Source organism: Camelus dromedarius, chromosome 1 (genome assembly GCF_036321535.1).
Source record: "Camelus dromedarius isolate mCamDro1 chromosome 1, mCamDro1.pat, whole genome shotgun sequence".
Classification (NCBI taxonomy): Eukaryota; Metazoa; Chordata; class Mammalia; order Artiodactyla; family Camelidae; genus Camelus; species Camelus dromedarius.
The window spans coordinates 51,665,606-51,687,458 of record NC_087436.1 but is presented as its reverse complement, the minus strand read 5'-3'; the positions used below and the strand labels follow the sequence as shown (position 1 = coordinate 51,687,458).

General features: G+C 36.9%; 1 protein-coding gene and 1 long non-coding RNA gene across 6 annotated transcripts in view; one reads left to right on the top strand and one right to left on the bottom strand.

The window, feature by feature from the left end:
• Nucleotides 1–21,853, top strand: part of BANK1 (B cell scaffold protein with ankyrin repeats 1) — a 384,383-nt gene that overhangs the window by 35,560 nt on the left and 326,970 nt on the right. The gene's annotated exons all lie outside the window — the stretch shown is intronic.
• LOC135321060 (uncharacterized) overlaps nucleotides 13,380–21,853 on the bottom strand; it is a 36,318-nt gene continuing 27,844 nt past the window's right edge. Inside the window, exons 6-7 of one of the 3 annotated variants that reach the window (XR_010380487.1) lie at nucleotides 13,988–14,188; nucleotides 13,380–13,801 (exon numbers count right to left, since the gene is read on the bottom strand). This is a non-coding gene — a long non-coding RNA (uncharacterized LOC135321060). Of the gene's footprint in view, nucleotides 14,189–16,755; nucleotides 17,008–21,853 lie in introns of those variants that run through there. The other 2 variants (XR_010380483.1, XR_010380491.1) reach the window with 2 other exon arrangements.

Sequence of the window (21,853 nt, the reverse complement as noted above, 5' to 3'; positions counted from 1 at the left end):
CTATGCATCTACAGTGCCCCTTGCAGCTCTCCCCACAGTGCCATGTCATTGCCCAGATGCTTGTCTGTCTCTTCCACCTGCCTGAAAGCATCCTTTTGTACAGAAATGGTATTTTGTTTATTACTGTATCTCTAGAAACCAGCACAGCATCCAGCATACAGTAAGTATTTATGGAATATTTGTCAAAAGAGTAAGAGTGGGCAATAAAAACTCATTTAACATTTAAATGTTTTTTTTAAACAATGTACCCCCATAAAGGAAGCACATCCTGATTAAAGTATATATTGTAGCAAATTGCTCTGTTTCTCAGTTGCCCAATCTGTAAAATAAAGAGGATGGAGATACACACACACACACACACACACACACACACACACACACACACACCCTTATCAGCTCTAACATTGTATTATTTTCTGAAGAATCCTCAGTGAGAAACTACTAATGATGCCATCAAAGAGACCCATTAAACAACAGTCCAGAAAGATGATTCCCTCTTGGCTAAGTCAACAAATACTATCTTTCTAGATACTGGATGTAGGGCCACTGTTTAATTCCAGATATTCTAGGATACTTTCAAGTCTAAGCTCAATAAATAACATTCTAGACTGAAGTCTAGACCATTCTAAAATAACTGGGACAATGTGTGTTTTTGAATCCTGGTGTTATACTATTAGTGGTTTAATGCTGAGCCAATATTACAATTTTGTGTCTACCTGGAAGTTACACCAAATGTACAGTAGAGCAGTGACTCGGTAGTCAGACTGCCTGGACACAAATTAGGCAGTTCTCACCATGGCTTTTGGCGGATCTCAGTTTTCTCTGCAAATTGGGATAACAGTGGTAACTAACTTACGGTATTTTGTGAAGATTAATGCATTAAGACATGCAAAATTATTAAAACAGTGTCTGGTATAGAGTGTAAAGTCAAATATTATCTATTATTGTATTATTAACTTACCACTATTTAAATTACTTTCTAATTTACTTAACTTTTAGTTAAGGAGATTTTCAAGATGAGAGGGTCTTCTGCCATCTGTGATCTCTTCCATCTGCCTTTGCAGAAAAACCCCTTCACTGGACCACCAGATGTCACTGTTTCTGACAGTTTCCACCTTCTTGACCATCTTAAGATATTATGCCATTTCAAAGGGAAGACGTGTGAAATTCTCTAAAACCATATGTAAATTATATATAAAGCCATCTTGAAAGTATAATTTTCATATATTACTCAAGGAGTTCATATTACACTTGCCGCCTCTGCAATGATGCTGATGATAATGAGGACCTGACAATGACTTCTAAATGGATCATTTTGGGTTTATTCATTATTTAAGCCATTCAACGAAAGCATTTTCATCAGTGGCTATATTTAAGATACTTGGTAGAAAACTAAATTAAATTGGACATGGATGCCACCACTAGAGAGAGGCTAATAACAGAGACAGGAGAGTTACAAATAGCTTAAACCAGGTTGAGAGCGATAAATGCTATATAAACAAGGAGAAATATTATTCCATGAAAGGACAGAAAAGGAAAAGATGTTTCTTGATAGGGGATTAAGGACAGTAATACGGAGAAGGATTTGAGTGAGATCTTAAAGAGCAATTGGAATCTGACATAGGTAAGTGTGTTGGGTATGATTTGTATGTGCAAAGATTGAATATAGGAAAGGACAGAAAATATCCATCGAACTGTAAGAGGTTTACTTAATCGCACATGTAGAACATGTCATAGAGAGTGATTTAAAAAAAAAAAGGTAACAATATATATTGGGATCAGATTGTGAAAGCCTTTGAATACCAAGGAATAAGCTTTAGAAGTGTAGCAAAATAGAGTACTGAAGATATGCATAGGTGAGTTTGAGTCCTGGTTTAGGCTCTTAACTGTTTAAGCTTAGACCAAACAACCTCCCACCCCCAGCACTGAAAGAGAGAGAGAGATTGGGAGAGAGACTGAACTGCAGTCAGTTTCCTGACTGGTAAAGCTGGGCAAATAGCACTATTGGGAGGTTGGGAAGATTGACAATAATGCACTGTAGGCAGTCAGAACACGTAAGCTATTACTGTAATTTAATCTTTCGGTGATACAGTTCCTTTAATATCAGAAATTGTATTTCTATATTTAGCGGAAAGTGAGAGACAACTGAAGTCAAAGTGCCTTAGAACAGATTTTCCCCTCTTCCCTGAGAGCACAGGGAGACCTGCCTTGGGACCCTGTGTGTCTCTGGTTGAACCAGGCTTTCGTATAAATGGAACAAGCGGTCGTGTGACTCTCGGTATATCCTCAGAGGTGCTTACGGATTTGTTGAAGTTCTTAACTGCAAGGGTCAGTCTTAAACCACAGGTGCCCCCACCATGTTTCCAAAGAGGGTGCTAGAACCCTGTTAGGCTCCACCGGAGAACACTCCTGTTACAGTACTTAGGCTCTTTACCCCTTCTCCAAGCTCAGAAAATGTGCCCTGTTTGGAGAATTTTCAGAAACCTGCTTGTTTTGTTTTTAAGAATGAAAACCAGTTCATTAATATTTGCTTTCTCTTTAGAGAGATCCTATGGATTGGGTTACAGTTACATGTTTTGTTTTTTCAATTAAAAAAAATAATCATTCCAGATCAGGTGAACCAAAGAGTCATAACAGTTAGAGCCTCGAAGAGAAAATCTTCACCCTCCTTTCAGAAGAGTATGGCTGCTCTAATATTGCCTTTAATGTTTTGCAATGATTCACTTTTCCATTGTCCAGAAGGATGGAGTTTTGCCTAACTTCTTTTCAGAGACTATTCTGGAATATTATGGAACTACTAACTCATTTTTTTCTCTCTCTGGGATATTTCTCCTGACAGAGAAATATTCTTTTCTGAATTTCATATCTACCTCTTTTCCCTTGAACCAAGCTAAATAATTCATTTCTTCCCTGTTTCAGCTTTTTATAACCCATAACCTGTTATTCTACTCCCAGTTTGCTCTGCTTTAACCAAACCGTCCACCTTTAGGGGCCTGGACCTTCCCCCATTTCCCCCATCATTTTACTCTTAATTTAGTTATTTGTGCCACTGGAATATTTACAGTAAAAAAGGCACAAAGAGTTTTGCAAGTTTGAAAATTACTTTTGTAGCTATTATTACCAAGGAAACCACTTCCACTGTATCTCAGTTTTATTTAGCATATAGAGTCCATTATGGGCTAGATTTTGAAGAATCACTGCTAGATGTCTTTGTCTCCCTATCTTTTTCTGTTAGAAAGCTAGGCATCAGTTTCAAGAAGAAGTTGAGGAAAACAGTAACTGCCCTGAGCATCAACTTTATATAGAAATATAAGAAGATACAGATTTGAAAGAATAGCTATTTGTTCATTACACTGTCTTATGAGACAAATCACTACTTTCAACCTTTCGCTGCCCAGATTTCTAGTATATCTGCTTCACATAGCCAGAGGCAGACAAGATGAAAAACAAATGAAAAAAGCCTTTGTCAGTTACCACTGAGCATGAGTAGGTGTTCTCCATGGGCAGGTGGCTACTTGCAGGGCGGGAGCTCCTTCTGGCATCCTCATCACATGTCCCACCCGCTATTATTCCTATTCATAGTCTTGCATGCTCAGCACGTGTGGCTGGGAGGTGGTATTTCTGCTCGCAGCATCTATTTGTTTTGCACAGATAAATATGTAGATAAACTGGCACGCCCTTGTTAAAACTACAAAGAAATTGATTTTGGTCCATTGTAATCTGCTTCAGTTCATCTGCAGCACACGTAGCCACCCTCTTTAGACCACCTGCTGCCAACCTCTTCCCTCTCCTAAAACAGGGACCTTCACACTTTTCTTGTGATGCATTCACACCATCCAATACAATTACACTAGCGTCTTTACCTGAACTTAAACTTTTACTTTTCAATTCCAGAAAAATTTCATTTCACTTGCTGCTTTGAACTTGATTCTGTAACTAGAGTCTTTCATATCCCTCAGCCTATCAGTGAGATACTGAAAAAATGGTTTACCTTCACTTAAAAACACATCACTTTTCTGAAATCTTTTTCAGAGGCTAGCATATGTATGCACCCACATAAACAGTTTTTTCCTTTTCTCCCCACTCCCCTCTCTGAAATTTGAGAATTTAAATGTTAGGGGTATATTGTGGGAAAAGACAGTTTCTAATTACTTTTACTTTAGCTTTCTTTGAAGCTGCTCAGGAGTGAGTAATGTTCTCTGAGCCCCTCCCCACTTCCAGTCACCAGCCATTCCCAGGAAATGATCAACCCCAGATGTGGTTGTGTATGGCTCATTTCCCAGAACTGATGGATATGTAGGAATACGTGTCAGCATCTAGTCTTTAAGTGTTTTAACTGGCCTTGCCCTTCTGTTATCTCTTCAACTCCCTATTCCCTAATAGACACTGGCTCCCTTCTTTCCATCCTCTGTGCAGACTTACGCCAGTCTTACTTCAAGCACTGTGCTGAGCATTGGCATAAGGACAAAAAAGAAAATGTGGACCCATCCCTTATGAAATTGACAGTATAATAGGAGGCAGGGACATAAATTGGCATTTGCAATGTGTTGTACAACAGTAGGGCTAAGTTCACCGTGTTACAGGAGCTGACTTGAAATGAGTCATGCAGCATGAATTAGAGCTAGCCAGGAAAAGCAGGGACTTGGTCAGGAATGACCTTTGAAGGGGGAACAGCAAGTGCAAAGGCCCAGCAGTGAGCCAGTGGGAGCCAGTGGACAAACTGGCAGGAGCTAGGGGCATTTCACCATGGCCAACCTTTTTCTTTTCACCCTGAGAGACTGTCTGTGGTGATAATAATGACAATTCATTATTGATGTTGACAGTAATTGCAGATGCTGGAAAAGTAAACATTGAAGAAAAAAACTTCAGTTATACAAAAGTAATACTAACCACAGGCATTCGTAGTAACTCTTCATACTGTGTATCTAGTTAGATATGTAGATCTGTGTATCTAGCAGGGCATGTGAGTTGAGAATCACACTTTCAGATCTGAAAGAGACCTTGTGGGTCATTTAAATCAATTTTTCATTTTACAGATGAAGAAAATGAGGCTCAGTGATACTCAGTGACAGTTTCAAGGTTGGTCCCCTGGAGCAGAGCAAGGACACCAGATGAATAGAAATATGCTCTGTTGACTTAATTGTAGTGTAATTTTATTACAATTATAACTTAACATTTACAGTTATTTTCAAGACAGGCTATTCATGGGGCACAGTTACTTGTTCACCCTCAACATTCCCTTTCTCCAGTTGAAGTTTTCAGTACTATGATGATGAAATAATCACCAACCACAGAGCCTGTTTTGTTTAGGATTGTTCCTGTTCCAGTGTTGTACATGTAAATTTGGGTAGCTGAAATAATCCCACTCAGTTCGCAGTGAGAATGTGGACCGTGGCTTGTCAAAATGAATCTGTGCAAGTATAGAATAGTGAGAATCCATAAAATGCAATTCTGAAATTAATCAGCCCATCGTAGGGCTTTATAATGATAAAAGCCAGTGTTTTCATTATTTAAGCATTGTTGTTGGCAGATGGACCACAGTGGGCTTCAGAATCAGGACTCACCCTAATAGAGAATAAGATTAACCATTTATTGAAATAGTGAGGATTGCACTAGAACAGAGCAAATGGAAATAAATCTTAAGAGAAACAAAATGGGTATTACATGGGCCAATACCACAAGTTAATCCTCCCCCTTTTCAATCCCCAAGTGCAAATGGCAAGTTGCTTTAAGGCAGAGTCTATCTAATCTCTTTCACATCTGTTCTCTAAAGCCTTGTGGTAGACGGATATTTCGCTGCAGAACTGGCATCCAAACAGGTTCAGGAAAATGAAAATCCAGCAGTAGAATTAAACCAAAGAATTGTGAAATTTGATCATTTTCCCCCATTTTTGTATTTCTGATTTCAATTTCCTGAATTTAGGAAGCAGGACAGTAGTAAAGCCACACGTCATTACTGGACAATGGTACATTCTCGTAATGCCTTTTTCTACCATTGAAAGTATATTGGAAACCTATGGAGGGGAGCACAGATCCTGAAGTACAGCCGATCTGAGTATCAGGTCCCTGTGCTTGACTAACCACATACTGCAGTGTTTAGTCCCAAAGTCAAAGGATGCCTACCTAAGATGAAGCAAGGTTGCTTGATGTGACTTTACCCCAAACCCCAGTTTAGTTTCCTAGATAGCTAGGCTGAACTAGGTGAAAACTTCTCTTTGCTTTGACATAGCTACCTTTTACCTGAAACCAAATTTCTGCAAAAAGACTTTATATCTCTCTTAAGCTCATTCTGAATCTTGGCTCTTCACATTCTAACTGTGAAGAAAAGCTGTCTAGAAGGGTGAAATCAGTAGCAAGAGGAAGCCCTAAGAGGTGGAAAGAAAACTGGGACAGAGATGCTAGGACCTGTGTCAGGTATTACTCTCTTGTAAGGTACTGGGGCTCTACCCTTCTGGAAGGAAGAGCATTCAAAGAGCCAGAAAGAAATGTTGACCCTTATATAGGCTTGCTTATGTCCGTCATTAGTCAACAAAGTGCCCTTAGCCCCTAACCATGACTACCCTCAAGGCAAGAAGCAGAGAGCATCCTTGATCTCTCTCCCCTCAAGACTGTTGGAGTACAAGACAAGAATAGCAAGAGAGGAACTAGTGCTTATCACAACCTTTCTGATATGCTTAGATTTGCCTAAAATTAACGAGCACTGATTCAGCATCTGGTGTGGACCACTTTTTCCCACTTCCTTGCTTCTAGAATTAGAATCATAGGTTCACAGCATGTCACAGTTGGAAGGGACCCTAGAAGGCAGTCTAACTAATGAAATACTTGGGCCTCTGGTACTCCATTCCTGCAAGTTGGTTATCATTTCTCCTTGAATACTTTTTTTTAATTTAATTTTTAAAAGTCATTTTTTAATTGAAATGTAGTCAGTTTACAATGTTAGTTTCAGGTGTACGGCAAAGTGAATCACCTTAAGTACTTCTTGAAGAGTGAATGAAGACAGGGAAGATGGAAGGAAGAGAACATTACCTGGGACTAAATAGCAGGCTCCGTGCTAAATATTGTATGTATTTTACCATTTAAAACTGGTATCAGTTCTGTGAGTTATTGTTGTGTTTGATAAAAATCAACATTTATGAAAAACTCGGCTTGCTGACAGGTACGAGTGTAAGCAGTCATGCTGGGAGTAGATAGCCAGTCTTTCTGGACCCCAAATCTCATCCTTTTCACACAGCAACTTTTACATTTTAATCCCTAGAACACTAATACTTGACATATTTAAAGGTATTATTGAAAAGGGGGTAATGAAGGAGTTTGAGGAAATACTGGGGTGAAAGATGTAAACAAGTTCTTTTTACTGCAGGAATTCAGTCTTTTATGTGTTGATGCCCTCTGTGTTTCTCTCAAGTGTGATAAAAACCTTCTAAATTTATTGACTGTTTATTTAACAGTCACAACAGCCCTGTGATCAGGTAGTGTTATGCATGTTTTACATGTGCAGAAACAGGGTTTGGTTGCCTTGCCTAGAGTCACTCAGTAATGGGGAAGCTGTGATTTTGAACCTGGAGGGTGAGGCTCAGGAGTCTCAGCTCTTATCCGGTACACTGCACTGGTCCTCTGTGGCATTTGATGTGGCCTTAGCTAATTTATTGCAAACAACAGCTCCAGTGCCCAGTGCGATACCAGAGAAATCTTGAAGGATCGGAAATGTACCAGCGTATTCAATAAAATCCATATAGGCTGGCAGAGACTCTGTGGGAGATACTCATTATTTAATATTTTATCAAGTAGCTGACCAATTTGGCCATGAATTATGTTAATAGCTATGTTTTCAGAAGACAGAAAATTATTATGGTAAACATTAAAAAGAGAAAGTTTAATGTAATGATAATTTAAGGAAGCAAATATTTCACTAGTAGTATATTCTTTTTCCTGTGATTAAGAACTTTCAATTGTAATAATAAAAGTAGAGGCAAACCCTGATTTAATTAAAACTTTTAAAAGATTATTTTATTTTTTGATAAAAAAGTTATAGTTCATTTTATAACATTAAAAATAAACCATCCCTATTTTTACAAGCTAAAGACAGCTATTTCAAATCCACTTTTATCTAAAACATAATTAATAACGTTATTATAGCAGTAAGTATATGTATATAATTATATAACAATTATTATTGAGCTCTTACTGGGTACAAAGCACAATGAAAGCAGCTTTCAGACACTCTCTATGAAGCTGACATTTTATCTCTGTTTCACAGATGAGGGACTGGGGCAAAGGTATCTTTGTTTTGCTTTTAAATATAAGGAAGAGGTAGAACTGGGAATCAAATTTAGATCTTTTTGAGAAAGCTCTTAAGTTTGTCTACTTAAGGAAAGTGCATGGCCTAGACTAAATAGTAAGGGTGGGTAATGGACCACATACACACACATATATATAAAATAACATGTATATGTATATACACACATATATGTACACACACGTATATGAAAGAACACATATGTGTATAAAATAACAGCTTACAGAGTCATTACTAAAATCTGTTAAGTGACCGGGTGAATTGGGATGAAGGGTAGAAAGTTTAACTTAACTGGGGGTGAAGAGAATAAATTTGTGGGTGGAAGGTGCTAAAGTTAGTTCTAAATACAGTATGTTCGTGGTTCCTATGAAAATTACTGGTGGAGATTCTTAGCGGGCAGTTGAAATGTGAATATGAATTTAGAAGTTGTTTGGTTCTTTGGGGAGTGCTCAGCATATAGATAGTGTTTAAAACCGTAAGTTTAATTGAATCATGAGACGTGAGGGAAGAGGGATGAAGATCAGATTCTAACAAGAAAAAATTCATTACATATTATACTTTCCTATAGAATTATTGACAGGCAGTAACATATATAGATAGTGTACATACAGAGAGATGTTTGTTACAAGTGTGCAATTCATGCTACAGAAATATATTACATAATTCTTCTATTCACAGTAAAATATGCAAAGGAAAAAAATATATGGCATTTCTACCCTCATATACAATAAATCTCCAATAAAAGCATAAAAGGATAAAACCTCAATGTCTTTAATTCATTGACAACTGTATACATACACACACACACACACACACACACACACACACACACACACACACACACACATATACAAAAAGTAAAACCTTGGGTCTAGTTACAGCAACTATGAACAGGAAACATGAGTTTTTTTAAAATTTCTCACCAACACTGGAGTGTGATGAACCAAAAGAAAGAGGAACCTAACATACAGTATTTTTAGTGTTAAATGCAAATGATAAAATAATAGCAGAACCTCTGCTCAAGTGGAGCCTAACCTCAACACAGTGGCCAGAGTGACCCTTTGGAAACTTAAGCCAGAAAGAAGGAAGGTATATGAAATGGAGAAAAGGCAGTCTCTTAGAATCTTAATACAGTAGCCCAAGTGACTCATTTAAGTTCATACACAAAAATAAACTCTAAATGGCTTAAAGTCTTAAAAATAAGATGGGAAACCATAAATCTCCTAGAAGAAAACATAGGCAAAACATTCTCTGACATAAATTGTAGCAATCTTCCTAGGTCAGTTTACCAAGGCAATAGAAATAAAAGCAAAAATAAACAAATGGGACTTAATCAAACTTACAAGCTTTTGCACAGCAAAAGAAACATAAACAAAATGAAACAACAACCTACAGAATGGGAGAAAATATTTGCAAATGATGCAACTGATAAGGGCTTAATTTCCAGAATATACAAACAGCTCATACAACTCAATAACAACAACAAAAAGACCAATGAAAAAAATGGGCAAGAGACCTAAGTAGATATTTTTCCAACAAAGATATATAGATGACCAAAAGGCACGTGAAAAGATGTTCGATATCGCTAATTATCAGAGAAATGCAAATCAAAACTACAATGAAGTGTCACCTTGCACCAGTCAGAATGGCCATCATTTAAAAGTCCACAAATGATAATTGGTGGAGAGGGTGTGGAAAAAGGGAACACTCCTACACTGTTGGTGGGAATGTAATTTGGTGCAGTCACTATAGAAAACAGTATGGAGGTGCCTTAAAGAACTAAAAATAGACTTACCATATGATCCAGCAACCCCAGTAATGGCATATACCTGGAGAAAAGTATAATTCAAAAAGACACATGCACCCCAGTGTTCACAGCAGCACTATTTACAGTAGCCAAGACATGGAAGCAACCTAAATATCCATCAACAGATGACTGGATAAAGGTGTGTGTGTGTGTGTGTGTGTGTGTGTGTGTATAAAATGTAATACTACTCAGCTACAAAAAAGGATGAAATAAAGCTATTTGTAGCAACATGGGTGGACCTAGACATTATCATACTAAGTGAAGTAAGTCAGACAAAGACAAATACCACATCATGTCACTTATATGTGGATTCTAAAGAAATGAGACAAATAAACTTACTTACAAAACACAAACAGACTCACAGACATAGAAAACAAACAGGGGAAGGGGAGAGGGAGTAGGGGTAAATTAGGAGTTTGGGATTAGCAGATACAAACTACTATATACAGAATACTTGAAAAACAAGTTCCTACTGTATAACACAGGGAACTATATTCACTACCTTCTAATGGCCTATAACGAAAAAGAATATGAAAAAGAACATATATATATATATGTATATATATATACACACACATATATATATGACTGAATCACTATGCTGTACACAAGAAACTAACACAAGATTATAAATCAACTATACTTCAATTGAAACAAAACAAAACAAAACTTAAGTCAGATCTTCTCACTCTTAATCCTTTAGTGGCTCTTCCTGCTTTATCCAGAGTAAAAGCCAAAGTCTTTCCACCCACTTCTAAGGTCTCACCTGAGCGGACTCCCAGTAGTCCACTACCTTCCCCTCTTTCTCTCCTTCTTGCTAGGTGTGCTCCACCCACAGGGGCCTGTGGGCTGCCGCTGAAAACCCCTGGCATGTGTCTGCCTTAGGTCCTCTCACCTAGCTGTTTTCTCTGGCTGCAGTGTTCCTCAGGTATCTGCTTTGCTACCTCCCTCACATATTCAAGGCTTTTCTCAAATATCACCTTTTTAGTAAGTCCAGGTAAGGCCTGCCCAGACCATCCCACTTAATACTACCATCTGCTCCCTCCCATCTAACCCCAGCCCTTTTTCAAACCATTTATATCTTCTAATACACTATATAATTTATATAATCAGCAAATCTAAGAATCAACAACTTTCAGATGTACCATTATTTTATGGTACAACTAGGAAAGAAGAAAAGCTGCTGATCAAACCATGATATGCTACCAATTGTTAGATGCACCCAGATATTAGTTGTTAAAAATGTGAAGAAATTTCTCTCCCAGACTTAATGAAATGAAGATTTATTATGTCTTTTTTTCTCCATCTCCCTATGCCAGGATATCAAGTTATAACAGCAAAGATCTTTGTATGTTTTGCTCACTGATATACCCCAGGTGCTTAGAACAGTGCTTGGTAATAGGTTCTCAATAAATGTGTGTAAAATCAGTTGTTAAGTTTATCCTTTAGAGAGAAATCACCCTAGACTAAGTAAAGATTAAATCAAAGGTATAATGAATGTCATCCAGAGATTATAAGCTGGGAGCAAAGTGGCTCAAGTAAATTACCTCTGGATGAAGAATCAGTTCATGACTCCGGATGGTCACCTTAGAAGGTTGGGGATGGGCATATGTGCAGCCGTTGATGGGATATACGTAGATCACGTCATGTGCATCAGTTACGGTGTGTACTGAGTTGCCCCAAAACTTAACAACTTAAAATAACCCACATTTATTATCTCATAACTTCTGTGAGTTAGGAATTTGAGCACAGCTTAGCTGGGTCCTCTGTTTCAGGATCTCTCATAGGCTGCAGTCAAGGTATTGCCTGATTGTCCTCGTCTCAAAATTTGACTGCAGAAGGATCTGCTTTCAAGCTCAGGTGACTACTGGCAGGATTCAGTTTCTCATAGATCATTGGACTGAGGGCCTCAGTTCCTTGCTAATTATTGGCCAGAAGTTATGCCTCAGTTTCTTGCCCTGTGGGCCTCTCCAATATGGCCCACTTCATAAAAGCATGCAAATCAAGAGGGCAGTAGAGAGAACCTCCTGGCAATACTGTAGTCAAAATCTTTTTTAGTCTAATCGGAGACGTGGCATACCATTACCTTTGCCATATTCTGTTGGTTAGAAGCAAGTCACTAGGTTCAGCCTACACTTACGGGGAAGGATTACACAAGGGCATAAATATCAAGAGGTGAGAATCACTGGGGACTATGTTGGAAATCTGCCTACAATGTTATGTAAAGGCATCTTTGGAACTGCATGTGTAGGAAGAAGGATGTATTTGCCTGTAGAGGACCTAAGCAGGATGCTTTAGTAGACATATTCCAGAGTGTATGTTAAACAACATTCTTAAGTGGATCTTCCCTCCCTCACATTCGATCATAGTGGTAGATTTCTGATAATAATACCTCTCTGACCACAGCTGATTGGATACAGAGTAGATACCTGACTCAAGCCAGGCCAGTTAAGTTCTACTCCATAATTTTTTATTTTGGACTAAAAAATTCTAGTTCAGTATTACTTTGAGAGATGCTATAATCTTGAGAACTGTGACTTGATCATCTTCTGTTACATGCAGTGAGAAGGCAGAAAAGAAGATCTGCAGAGGAAAGGGCAAAGATGTTTACTGAACTACAGAGACAAAAAGTCTGAAGGATTTTCTGTTCACATGTCCAAGCATTTCTATAATAATCTTCCATGAGCCCCTTCTATATTGTTATAAATTTCCACTTTCTTTTTAACAAAAGCAAGCTCAAGTTGGTTTTGCAACTTTCAACCAGAGTTCTTACTAATTACCTCTTTATGAAGACTTTCAAAGTACCTTTGTCACCATGACTATGAATATAACACATTGTGATGACATTTTTAAACAAAAACATAGGGAAAAGTTGAAGAGAAAGAAGGCCTTGAGCCTTTGGTCCAAATTACAGTGCAATGTAAGTTTTTGGCAAAGTGGTTATTGTTTCACTACTTCAATCTTTATAAGGTTTAAAAAGAAAGCATATCAAGTAGGGATAGGTTTATAAGACCCCCTGTGGAACTAAATAGGCAGGAGTCTGAATGGTGAGAATTGTCTCAAGGCACATCTAAAGCATAATGGCTTCTGTCTAGTCATCTCTTAATCATGGTGATACATTTGTTTACTGAAAAATCTGAAATGAAAGAAAAATAGCAAGCTATAACACTAGGCTCTTAAAATATTGGTTGAAACTGACAAAATAAGATCGTTATGTTTGAATGGAAACTTTATTTGTAACCATGCTTTTGTAAAGGTTTTTCAGTTTTTCTGCATTGCTAAAAAAAAATCACAGCATGTTCTAAGAATCTTGAAATACTTAGACTATAAAAGAATGAGTAATAGTTGAAATGTTGTCTGCACTGCCGCTTCCTTTATTTGAGTTTGTTTAATCAGCCTCTAATCTCATTTCAAGACACTGTCAGACAAGTCACCTCTTAAATGGCTGAGTTTGGACTCTTTTTAGTGCAATGTCAGTTCTCTTTCTTTCTCGTCTTGGCTTGAACAAGGTTTATATGTACAGCTCCTGTTTCATGCTCAGTTTCACTAATGCACAGAGAGTAGCTGCCTCCACATGCAGTAATCTTCCAGGTCTTAGCCAATGACTTCTCAGTGGATGGTCGCTGCATAGAATTGACTTGCTTTTTCTACTGTTGACTCAAAAGAGACCTCCTAGTCAGGTGAGATTACATGCCAAGCTAAAGTAAAATATTAAAAAAAAAGAAGAAGAATAAAACCCCAAAGATGGAACACTTTCGAAACTCAGTGAGTTATGTTAGAGAGCTTTTCCTTTTGTTCACATTCTCACCTAGGACAAAAGTGTTTGGTGGAAAGGCTCTGCCAAGCCAAGAGCGAAAGTTTCAATCAACAGATCTTGCACTTACTGTGTGTTCCTGAGCAAGTCACTTCAGGACAAAGGTTTCATAAGAAAAATCTCTGGGCTTTATTCACTGATGACTGATGTAATCCCATTGGTGGGGGAAATTGGCCATCTGTGAATGGCATCCACTGGTGTGCGTAGGTGTGAGTGGGTAGCACACGAGCCTCCTGGGCAAATTTCTGCCAAGCTGTCCTCAGCTCAGAGGCTAAATAAAGATGAGAAACTGCTATGTGATATTGAGACAGAGCCATTGCAAGACCAGAAAATATCATTAGCTTCATCATAAATCAGAATTGTTATGGAACATGGCAATATCCTTTTAATACAGTAATGTCTTGAAACGTATGATGAAAGTCTGCAAATTCGTAGTTTTGTCTCAACTTCTAATCCTACCACCTTAGTTTCTGATAATTTCATCGGTCCCCCTCTATAGACCTTCTAGTGATTGTTCCCAACTGCAGTTTCCAGTATTCCTAATTCATGTTGCCAGGTTCTGCTGCATTAGTCTACATTTATGAGAGCTGTTTCACAATTTGGGGCCATGGTTTACTTGCAAAGAATGTTGATGGCATCACACGCAGGGGCTCTTTTGGTGTCAAAGCCCCCCTCTCCCTCCTTCCCATTTACTTCAATTTTATTTTCTTCATTATTCAGTTCCCCCCTGCCCTCCCTAATAGGTAAACACACCGTTACTACCTTTTTAAAATCTGGGGGAAAAAAATCTGAATTCTAAAACACATTTTGCCTGGGAGGGTTTTAGATGACAGATTTTGGATCTGTGTAGCTTTTACTAGTATTACTACTATTTCTAAGGCTGTCATTTTTTCTCTATTCCATTATTATGTTACATTTTTATTCAAATGTCCTTCTCAAACACTCTTTGTACTTTCTTTCCAGTAAACTTTTGTTTGAAAGTTAATAGCATCTTTCCACAAATATAGAGGGAAAACCACCCATAATCCTACAACATTTTAACAAAGTAAGACATAAAAGGCCAAACCTCTATCCCCACTACCCAGTGCTATTCACCAGAAGAATTACTATATGAATTTTGTACCATTCTATTTTTTTCCAATTTGTATAAATGTGTCTATGCTTTATATATAGTCTAAAATATATTTATGAAAATTAAAACTTACAACTTTGCTATTTACTTTTTGGATTTGACTTTCTACTGTGATCATCTTTTTAGCTTACCACCAACAGATGTCCTCAGTTCTTTTTCATGAATGCCCGCATTCCAGTATTGTGTGTGTGGCATAATTTATTTTATAGTTCTCCCACAGATAAAAATGAACTGCATAAACAACCTCCAACATATACTTTTAACCAATGAGGATGGATTTATAAAGGTAAAACTGCTTAGTCAAAGCTACGGAAATTTTAAATGTTAATTAAATGTTAATTTAACATTACATTTCAAAAGATTCTATCAATTTGCATTCTCACGAGTGGTGTATTAGAGGGCCTACCACCTGGCCAGAACTTGATGGATGTTATGAAACCTTTTATTTCTTGCCAGTCTGGTAAGTGGAAGATGTCTTATCCTTATTTATATTTGCATTTTCCTGATTAGTACTCAGGCAGACTATGTTTTTTTTTTCTGCTCCTATTCATGTTCCTCCTCCTGCTCCTCCTTTTTCTTGACTCTCTGGTTTCTTCTTCAGGGAGTTCCCTTTTCATTTCTTTTTCTTATTAATTTTTAAGAATACGTGGTAAAGTACAAACATCAATTATTTTCTAGCTTTTATAAAATAAAATTCCCATAGACTTCCCATGGCCTCTTAACATTCTTTGTGTTTGTCAGAGGTACTTGTTTTGGGTTTTTTGGGGGGATAATTAGGTTTATTTATTTATTTGTAATGGTGATCCTGGGGATGGAACTCGGGACCTTGTGCTGACTAAGCAAGCACTCGACCACTGAGGTGTACCCTCCCCCCTTGTCACAGGTACTTGTGACTGACACAGTCGGGTCTCTTTATTTTCCCCTCTTTATGGTGTATGGATATCCTGTTTTATTTAAGAAGGCCACTTCTATTCAGAGTATATGTAATTATTTTTCTATATTTTATTCAAATACTTTTTAGTTTATTTTTTAACTTAGATTTTTAATTTGTCTTGCATTTTTCAAATGGTGCAAGGTTTTAGTTTTTAAAACAACATGAAGTGTCAACCAGTGGTGCTGGAACAACTGGAAATCCACACGTGAGTGAGTCTAGACATAGACCTTACACCCTGCACAGCAATTTACTCAAAATGGATCATAGACCTAAATGTAAAACGCAAACCTACAAAACTTCTGGAAGATAACACTGGAGAAAATATAGATGACTTTGGGTATGGTGATGACTTCTTAGATACACTATTAAGGCATGACCCATGAAAGAAATAATAATAAGCTGGACTTCATTAAAATTAAAAACTTACAATTTGTGAGAGACAATGTCAAAGGAATGAGAAGATAAGCCACAGGCTAGGAGAACATATTTACAAAAGATACATCTGATAAAGGACTGCTATTCCAAGTATACTAGGAACTCTCAAAACTCAGTGTAAGAAAACAAACAACCCAATTGAAAAATAGGCAAAAGGCTTGGACAGACACCTCACCAAAGAAGACACAGTGATGGCAAATAAGCATATGAAAAGATGCTTCACGTCTCATGTCATCAGGAAAATACAAATTAAAACAACAATGAGATACCACTACACACTTATTAGAATGGCCAGAATCTAAAACACAATACCAAATGCTGGTGAGGATGTGGAACAACAGGAACTCATTGCTTTTGGGGATGCAAAATGGTACAGCCCCTTTGGAAGGCAGTTCAGCAAACTCTTACAAAACTAAACATACTCTTACCAAATGATCCAGCAGTCACATTCGTTGGTATGTATCCAAAGGAGTCGAAAACTTTATGTCCACACAAAACCTACACATTGATGTTTATAGCAGCTTTATTCCTAATTGTCGAAACGTGGAAGCCACCAAGATGTCCGTCAGTAGGTGAATGGTTAAATTAACTGTGATATAGCCAGACAGTGGAATACTATTCAGTCTAACAAGAAATTAGCTATTAAGTAAGAAAAGACATGGCAAAAACTTAAATGCATATTACTAAGTGAAAGAAATTGATCTGAAAAGGCTACATACTGTATGATATCCACTATGTGACATTCTGGAAAATGCAATACTTTAAAGACCGTAAAAAGGTCAGTGGTTGCCAGAGGTTAGGGGAGGGATAAACAGATGAATCACAAGGCATTTTTAAGGCAGTGAAAGTAGTCCATAAGATGCCATAATGACAGATACATGTCATTTTAGATTTGTTCAAACCCATGGAATATACAGCACCAAAAACGAACTTTAAACTATGGACTCTGGGTGGTTACGATGTGTCAATGTAGGCTCATCAGTTGTAACAGATGTACCATTCTTGTAGGGAATGTTGATAATGGAAAAGGCTATGCATATATGAAAGCAGGGGTTATATGGGAAATCTCTATACTTTCCTTTTAATTTTGCTATGAATCTGAAACAACTCTTTAGAAAAGTCCCAAGAAAAACCAAATATGCTATGAAAAGGAAAACCTTGGACATTCATTCATTTATTCAGCATATAAACATTATATGAATGCCTACTGTGTGTCAGACACAGATAATAAAGTGCACAATAACAATCTTTGCTATAAAACATCATACTAGAAAACCCTGTTAGATAGTATGATGCACAAAAATAAAGTAGCGTGATTCAACACATACAAAACTAATACAGTCCAGTGAATGCTATTTCTGTCAAAGACAAAGTCTGGGGAAATTACAGATTTATGCCTGAGATGCTGCTATTTGCTTAAAGCATTTTGGGAACTCTTTTTCTGAAACTTCGTTCAGAGCCTTTTGACACATTAAAAACATTTTCAGGGGGGCAAATTTTCAGCTTTAGAATATATGAATGATATGATTTTTCAACATAGCTGAATGGCTCTGTAGTTCAAATATTTTCCTTCTCTATTGTTACTAATTTTCTTTTTCCCCTCTGACTGAAACTATCTCTATAACTGTAGATTTGTTCATACTTTCTGTTTATTTTCCCTTTATATATTCCCAGACTGTGTTATTGGGATCATGTAACTTCATATTTACTACAAATTCTTGAAGGGTTAAATCATCATATTGTGCACCTTAAATTTGCACAGTATTATAAGCCAATTATATCTCAAAGCTGATAAAAAATTCTTGATGGATTATCTTTTATTGGTGTGAAATATCCCTCTATCTCCCTTTTAAGTCTATTTAACTTCAGTTGTTTTGTATTTATGAATTAGCATTATATATACACAATCATGGATTCAAGCAAATGCAGAACAAAAATATTTGAAAAAAATTCCAGAAAGTTCCAGATATCAAAATTTGAACTTGCTGTGTGCCAAAAACTATTTATATAGCATTTACATTGTATTAGGTATTATAAGTGATCTGGAGATAATTTAAAGTATACATGAGGATGTGCATAGGTTGTATGCAAATTCTGTGCCATTTTATATAAAGGACTTGAGCATCCACAGATTTTGATATCTACAGAGGATCCTGGAGCCAATCCACCATGGATACCAAGGGATATATATATATATACACACACACACACATACATAAAATTATAATCCCTGTTAGTGAATCTTTGTTTTTATATTTGTCTTTTACGAATAGCCACAGCTGAATTTTACTCTTTTTATTTAGCCTTAGAGTTGCTGTCTTTTAATTGAGGATTTTAGCCCATGTGAATTTTCATGTTATGCATCTGTATATGTATATATCTACCACGGTTATTATCTGCAGTTTCATTTTGTGCTTTCTATTTGCCATGTTTTCTGTTATATTATGTCTCTAGTCTTTTTGTTTCTTCTACAGTTGAGAAATTATACATAGTATTTTCATTTTTAATAGTTACCTCTAACTTTTATAATATAAATTTAAAATCTGATATTTTCCTACCCAAATCTAAAGTTTAGAAATATCTATATCCTCTTCCTGAATAAGACAAAGACCATAGTGATAAAGTTTGGGGACTTTAAGTTGAGACATCTCTGAAGAATCATCTCAGCTTCCAAGTTTTTGTGGCATTGACTGAAATTGGGTGGCTGTTGCAACTGCATCTCAGCCCATCTTGCCCCTCTGCCCAGTCCTGCTTCCACTGTCTCCTCATAGCACTCTGCAAAAACCTTCCTGGACACCAATCTTAGCAACTCAGAAAGTACTCCTAGAGAAGCCAAACAGCAACACTCAGGTTGTCCTCAGTCTGAGCACAGTTTTACACTGGGCTTATGGTGGTTTACACCTGTTTTAGCATTTGAGTGGAGTCTTTAAAATGTGTAATTGATGGGCCCTCAGTTTAATTTTGACACAAATCCTCCCTTCAGAATTGATGGTCTTACAGCATGAACAAAAAACAATAGAAGTTCAACTTAAATGTCCATATTTCTAAGAGATTGTTTAAAGATTAAGTTCATTTTTGTGTTTAACATTACTTACAAAGATTTCTTGTTCTGCACAAAGTACACATAATAAGGGCAGATCAACAAGGATACAAAATGAAATAATTTGATTTACAATAATAACTGACAGTGGCCACCTACTGTTTGTGTTAAATATGGATTGTGTCCAGTATTGCCATCATTTATGAAACTAGAGATAGTCCCTCTTTTTTACTTCTGATATTCAGAATAGGCGTAAATGAATAAAGGCATGACAGGTTTGATGATTAAAAGAGTGGCAGAGTTCCAAATTCCCTGCATTAGTAAGTTCATTATGAGTTGTACTTTGTAGCCTAGTGAAGTAATACAGGGGCAGTCAATATAAATTAAACATGGATATTTATAGTTACCATCCTTTTGACATAAGGGCTACCTGGGGGGATAACACTTGCTTAACTTTCTTAAAGAAAATATAAATGAATAGGCATAAAAACATATGGAAAACTAGAATAGATTAAATATTGTTTTAGCCACGTTTACTTGGTCCCAACACCAGGGAGTGATTATTGTGACTAAGATGCCAGAGTAATGGATGCTAAATTATCCATAACCTAAAAAATCTTCAAAACCTAAGTTAAGTATTTCTGGAATAAGCATGATTTTATTGTGCAAATATAAAGTGAATCTGAATTAATTCCAATGAAAGCTATGAATTTAGTGACAAGAGCACTGGACTTTGAGCTTCTGTTCACCAAGGATGTAGTTCTGTCCTACAGGCCAGTTACTGAATATGCCTGACGCTCAATTTCTTTACTATGAAAGGTTTGATGCCTAAATTACAGCACTGTTGTAGAGGATAAGGTAGGATAGTAAAAATCATTCTTCCTAGGAGAAACTGGGTGCCTATTGAATATTTGTTTAAATAGCAACATTATTTAAAATAAGAGAATATTTGTTTATTACCAACCTTCTTCCAAAACAAGATTGTACTTTACAGTGATGCATAAAATATGACAAAAGAAAAGAAATTGGAACAGAGGAGAAAGAGATTTAAAACAATAACAAGAGGGTGGAGAAAAAAGGAGCCAAGATAAGACTACCAGAAAAACTACAAGGGCCTGTACACCAACTTGAATGGAGGCCTCAAGTTTAGCTCTAACTTTCTGGAGCTCACATGCAAAAGCAGACCTCGTTAGTTACACAACACTGTTGCTCAGGGGGCAGTAACCGAATCTCTGTTCTTGGTACTAAGAGCTGGTGAAGATTTCTCCTGAGGTTCTTCATAAAGAGTACATTGTTGGAAGTAATAAACAGCATTCTCAATGGTATCCTTAAAATAGATGCAGTGACAACAACTTTATAGAACTGTTTCTAAATGGGTTCCTTGAATTATTCCAAGGAGAAACTCAGGAAACATACTTCTGTGGATGGCAAGGCAAGGGCAAGACTTTTAAGTCTTGCTTATTTACCAAAGGGTGCTGAGAAAAATAGGGGCAAAAGAAGCCATTGCAGTCTAGGTAATCAGCTTAACATAGGGTTATATTTTAGGATTTCTGAAAGAGGGAAGGTCTTGTGCCCTTCATATGAGTCAGTCATCTTGAACACTGTTTCTCTACAGAGAAATTTTAAACAAATAAAAAGAACAGTAAGCCTAAATTGTAATCCTTGGAAAATGCAAAATGAGAAGCTATTCTATGTCACTTGTTCTGCTCATTTAAAAAATGTTGGAGCACTATGACCCAAGTACTGTGCTGGGGAAACACACCACAGCATTGTAGTTCTGAAAACTGTGTTTGTGCCTATGTATTGGTGTATCTCTGTAGCTGTCTCTACATCTGTATTTTGTACCTATATCTATACCTATGTCTATACATCACCCCAACACATAGATATCCAGAAACATCAGGTGTTGGTGCCTGTCATCATCAGGTTTGATAGAGTCAAGTAAAAGGCAATGGCAGTTCAGCCCCATAAACCTGATGAAATAATCAGTCTGAAGGCTGTATTATCGTTCTTTTAAGGGCATATAAATAGCTTGACAGGATTTGTAAGTAAGTTGAAAGGCATTATATCTGGTTCAGACAGATAATTATTTTTTCTTTCCCTTATAATGTTATCAAAATTCATCCCCACCATTCTAGACTGATAGTTCCTTTAAGGTCAGTTAAACATACAATCTTTTAAGAAGTGATTTTCTAATAAGTGAAGTTTATCCAGTTAATTGATAATAAAAATGAATCCCCTTAGATATAAACCTTTAAAAAATGGAGTGGACATATTTTGTGGACAACATCAAACATTCTGAATATCTACAATTACGTGATTGAATAATATCGGCCAAGACTACTGAGGTGGGTTGGTGTTTTGTCCCTGCCTATGGTATCCAAAAATGATGACA